The sequence below is a fragment of the Tyto alba genome, unplaced genomic scaffold (genome assembly GCF_018691265.1).
Source record: "Tyto alba isolate M040663 unplaced genomic scaffold, T.alba_DEE_v4.0 Super-Scaffold_12, whole genome shotgun sequence".
NCBI classification, from domain to species: domain Eukaryota; kingdom Metazoa; phylum Chordata; class Aves; order Strigiformes; family Tytonidae; genus Tyto; species Tyto alba.
In genome coordinates this window covers 6285590-6290795 of record NW_024881274.1, presented here as the reverse complement: position 1 = coordinate 6290795, position 5206 = coordinate 6285590, and positions in this window count along the sequence as shown.

The window sequence follows — 5206 nt, the reverse complement described above, 5'->3', positions numbered from 1 at the left end:
AAAAAGGGGGGGCAAAGAAAGGGGAGGGGGCAAAAAAAAGGGGGGGAAGAGGAGGAAAAAAGGAGAGGGGAAAAAAGGGGGAAAAAAAGGGGGAAAAAGGGAAAAGGACGCCCCTCACACCTCACCGCACCCGGCCCTCTCGCAGCGCCCGCTTGCGCTTGCGCACTGCAGGAGCCACGCGCGCCCGGACGCAGGCACGTGAAATCACGTGGCCCCGCACCCACGTGCACGCACTAGAGCGCTCCCGCATTCCACACACACACACACACACACACACACACACACACACACACACACACCCCGGAGGGCAATGGGGCAGGCGGCTCCGCCGGGCCACGTGACCAGACCCGACCACTCCCGTCCCCCGCGGGGAGGGGAAGCCGGCGGGAGCGCTGCGCCGCCCGCCCGCGCTCGGGGCGGGGCGGGGGATCCCGCCACCCCCCGCGGCTTGGAGCCGCCCGGGGAGAGGGGGCGGAGGGGAAATGGCGGGAAGGGCGCTGAGGGCGGCCGCAGCGCCTAGCCGGGCCCGTCTCCCTCAGCAGGCAGGGCTGCTGCCCCCGCCATGGCCGCCCCGGCCCCTCGGGGGCACCCGGTGCAGCGCAGCGACTGTGGGGGAGCAGCAGGGCCTTTGGGGAGGATGAAGACCCCTCCCTGCTCCGCGCCTCGGGGCTGCCTGTGGTGGCTTCCCTTCCCCGCTGAGGGCGCTGGGCCTCTGCCGGGCCCACGGGGGTGATGGATCGTTACAATGCTGCCCTCACAGCTTGGAATGTGAGATGGTGTGCGGCACCACGAAGGGCATGAGTGGGCGCGGGTAGGGTGCACAAAAACGCTTCAAAAGGAGCGTTGTGAAGGAAAACGGGGCTGGCATTGGGAAAGTGCTGTCTGCAGTGATGCTGGGGAGGTTACACAGGGCACCTCCTGCGTGACCAGACCAAAGTGGTGAGAGCTGTGCTCCCCGGAGCTTATCTCCTGTGATGGGCTGGATAACACAGTATTGGATTTGTAGTAATGTAATTATCTGTGTATCAGGTCACAGAGATCAATGCTTTAGAAAGCAGGGCTGCCAAGTAAGATTTAATCTAGGAGGTCTTTATCATCTCTGAGAAAACACAGGAGAGAGTTGGTCAGAAAATAAAGTGGTGTGACCTGGTGTGTTAATGGGAAGCTGGAAGCTGGGCCTCATCAGCGCAGATGGAAGCGTCAGCTGGAAGAATTGCACCTGGTTATTTGTGCTGCCATTGCCCTGTGGGGCACCGGGTGCTGCACGCTTGGAGGGAGGCTGCACAGACACAAAGCTCTCATAAAGGGGGAAAAATGTCGCCATCCTCGAACTACTGCATACGGCTCTCCTGGTCCAGGCTGGAAAGAAGCTGAAAGAGAAACAGAAGAAAAAGATTCAGAAACCAGGCTGTTCCCGTTCTGCTGTTGGGACTGGTGATGGCCCATGCTGGTGGAGCAGGGTGAGAAAGACTCCCTCCTTTTTGCCTCCAAGTGCATCAGCATCTGTAGGCCCTTGGGGTGGGCTAGCCGCATACTCATTAGCCACGTGCTCATTAGCCGCCTATTAAACACCAGGGGGAACTGAGCGCCTGCTCTGGGCCGGCCGGGGAGAAGCGCCGTAGCCGGGCTGCTGCGAGCTGCTGCCACTGGAGGGCAACCGGAGACCACGGGATTCCCCGCAGCAGACCCAAAACGAGCACAAAGAGCAGCTGAAATCAATTCGCTGTTGCAGAGTAGAGCTGCTGGGAGGCGAGTCCGGCAGGAAGGCGCGGGAGCTGCAGTGTGACGGAGAGCTCAAGCCCTAATTAGCTTTTTATGTGTTTTCTTCCCGGTATTATTTCCCAAAAAAGTTTCTAAATCTTTCTCTGAGCTTGTGTCATGTTATTCTGGTTTAAGTGGAGCAGCATGGTGCCCTTCATTATTTTCTTAAAAGGTCTAAAAGCTCAGTTTGATGCTTGAATGTCCTCATGCCTCCCAAGTGAGTGCTGTTAAAACCTCCTCTCTCGCTGCTGCTGCTGAGAGTCAGATAATGCCCAAGAAATCCAGAAACAACACATTCTTGGCAGCAGTCAGCATCTTCCCTTTGGAACACAGACTTGCATCATATAAATCCTGGCTCCCTGTGTCCTGTCAGTGGTCACTGAGGCATGATTTCCATCTCTGCAAACCGTGAACAACGCGGTGGGAAAGCCCAGCTAGGAGACGAGGTGGGAGAGCCACGCTTCAGACTTCTCTGGTACCTTTGGAGGATCTCAAGGTCCTTTGGAAATGAGAGCCCGGCTCTAAGTGTGTGTTACAGAGGGAGAGAAGTAATTCCGAGGTGATGCTTGGAAGCATGAGCAGAGTCTGGAGCTGGACGTGTATTTCCAGTGTCATGAGCTCATTCTCGTGCCTGTTTTGCTGGCACAGAACTGCAGCACAGAGCTGTGGCACTCGCGTTAACGGGAGGAAGCAGTAATGCAGCACTTCTGCTCTTCAAATGAATCACTAAATAGACCGTGCCCTGCATGTGGTGCACTCGGAGGGCACTGTAGTTTGGAGCCGTTTGTTTCTTGGCCGAGGTCTAGGAGCTGATCCTTTCCTCATGCTGCCGCTGGTGAGCTGTAACATCGTGGGTTATCTGCAGTTTGGGGCGGGAGGGAGTGGGAGAACACGAGCAAGCAAGCAAGTGCTAATTCACAAACATGCAGGGAAACAAACAAAACCAGAGGCCAACCATCTTGTTCTTGTAAATGCTGAGCGTCTCCTCTTGGTTTGTTCTCTCTTCCTGTGGCACATTTTTGTCAGTGTCATGAGAAAAGCGCTGAAATTCCTAATGGCAAAATAAAAATGGAAGAGGCCAGCGTGTTGTGCCTGAGGCGTGGGTTAGGCCCATCACTGCTGCCAGGCTCTATTTCCAGCAGGGCATCCCACCAGAGAGCCCCTCTCCAGAGCAAGATGATAGTGTTATCTGGTGGAATTGAGATGCTGGCAAGGCAAAACATGAGATACCCAAAGTCCTCCAAAGTGGTGGCACCACAGCCAGATTTCCTGTCCTGCCTGCCTCAGTGGTCATGCCTAGAGCTGCAAATCTTCCTCTGTTATAATTTGTTGAAGCTGTGACCCCAAGGGATGTCTAGAGTGACAGCCAGAACAACCGTGGAAGCGCTACTGATCTGTGTGCTGCTTTTTCTCTCTTCAGGACAGCTTGTCTGCCTCCCAGGAGAATCACAACTCCGTTAGAGTCCATTAGGAGCTTCCTTTCCTTTAGCTTTGAAGGGAATTTAGCACTGGTGAAGAGTGTTGGCATGGCAGTCCCGGGGGCCGGAGCCCGCTCGCAGCTCAGCTCCGGCGTGGAGAGGAGCCAGGCGCAAAGAGAGCAGCCATGTGGGTGCAGGAAGGAACTGCGGCGGCCTATTCTCCTTCCTTTTCCTGCAGGCTTGGACAATAGCAGAGGCAAGGACTTGAAAGAGAAAGAGCAATGGGTTTCCCCCCCATCAAAACCAAGAGCTTTTTAATAAAGTGGTGTCTGACGGGCATTTGCTTGCCTTGCGGAGGGGGTTTTAGGGGCACTAGTGCTTTGCTGTGAGCTCTGTGCTGTTGGGTTATTTACTACCACGGCCTGGCCGCCCCAGTCAGAGCCCCTGGCATCCCCCAGCCGAGGGCACAGCCTGAAAGGGAAGTATTGCAGGACCGCGTGGGACAGGAATGGATGGGCCTCGTATTGAGGGCTGCAGCCAGGACAAAGAGGAGCCTCTTCCACTGAGAAATGACCCAGCCAGGAGCCCATGGGGAACCGTGGGCAGAGCGGGGCAGGAGCCTTTCCAGCCCGGCGGCAAGGGCACTGCAGACTGGGACTGAGGCGTGGAGAAAGCACGCGGAGCATTTGGCCCCGCTATACCCTGCACCGCGGATGTGAACAGCCTTCCATAAATATCCAAATGCTTTCAGCGTGACAAGTGTCAGCAGCTGTGAGTCAGCCCGTTGCAATGCTTCCCATCAGACCAACCATGGCTTCATTGTCCCCTGGAATGTGAGCCACACGGAAGCCCACCCGCAGCCCGGCTGCTCCCTGCGCTGCAGACGAAGGCGAAGCGAGCTCCTTGTGAAGTCCCGATGCAGTGATGCATGCCCAGGTGACAAGGGATCCGAGGGGAAGATGCCCCTTTCCAGGTAGCACTTGAGCTCTTTGTGCGTGGCTCAGTGTGGAAAATGGATCCTGAGAACATGTCCCGACGCTTCTGCCAGGGGAGATCTGGGAACAGCTGCCAAGAGGCTGCTCGATCCTCAGCCCCTCAAAGGCTGCTGCAGTTTTCAGTGGATTTTAGCCACCGTAGGATGGGCACGTGCATGTGCCTATCCGTGCTCAGCTGCAGAGGGGAAGCTGCACACCCTCGGCACTGCCCTGTCCCCCTCGCAGCCCTCCAGCACCGAGTGGTTCTCACCTATCTCACCATTCTTGCTCGCTTTACCCCAGTAAACCCACAATAATCAGCCCATTTTCTCTAACCCTTTGCTGCTGCACCCACCCAGAGGCCCTCTATACGCTTTGGCTCTACCTTTCCCCTTTCTGTGCTGTCCATTCTTTCATTCCTACTCACCCGTGCTATTAGCAATAAGCTGTAATTAACGTTGCTGGCTGTGCCCAGAATCCTCTCCCTACCCTCGTTGTAGTAGGGTTTACAGGTTCTTCCGTTGAACAAATATGGGTGCAATTCACCTGAATTGCCAATCCATATCAGTTGCTGGCTTGGGCCATTGCAGCATGAGCAAACAATGCTGATTATGAAGAGGAAAAGCAAGTGTGGTAAGCAATTGTTCTCGTTGACTTCACCTTGATAACAAAGACGCCAACTCCAAGACAAAAGCCGTTTCATGGTTCCGTGCCCTGGGGTTGCAGGATTCTCATTCCTGGAAAAGGGAAAATTGGTGGTATTAGTTTAAAATGCAGTTCTGAGGTGGGAAGGATAGTCCACCGATCAGGCAGGGTGGGAAGAGTTGGATTTAATTTAATTTTCTTCTTCCACCCACCATGAAACCTCTGGCATATCTCTTACCCCGGAGAAGAAAACTTTTCCTTGATTATTTAGTTGAAAGCTGTCAACAGCTACAGCTCAGAGGTTAATGTCTCTCTTCTTGCAGGGCTTCCAGTGTGTGCAGAAATGCTTCCACTGAGAGATCACTGGAGCACAAACAAGCCTGCACGTAGAGGTGTGATGCCTTCACC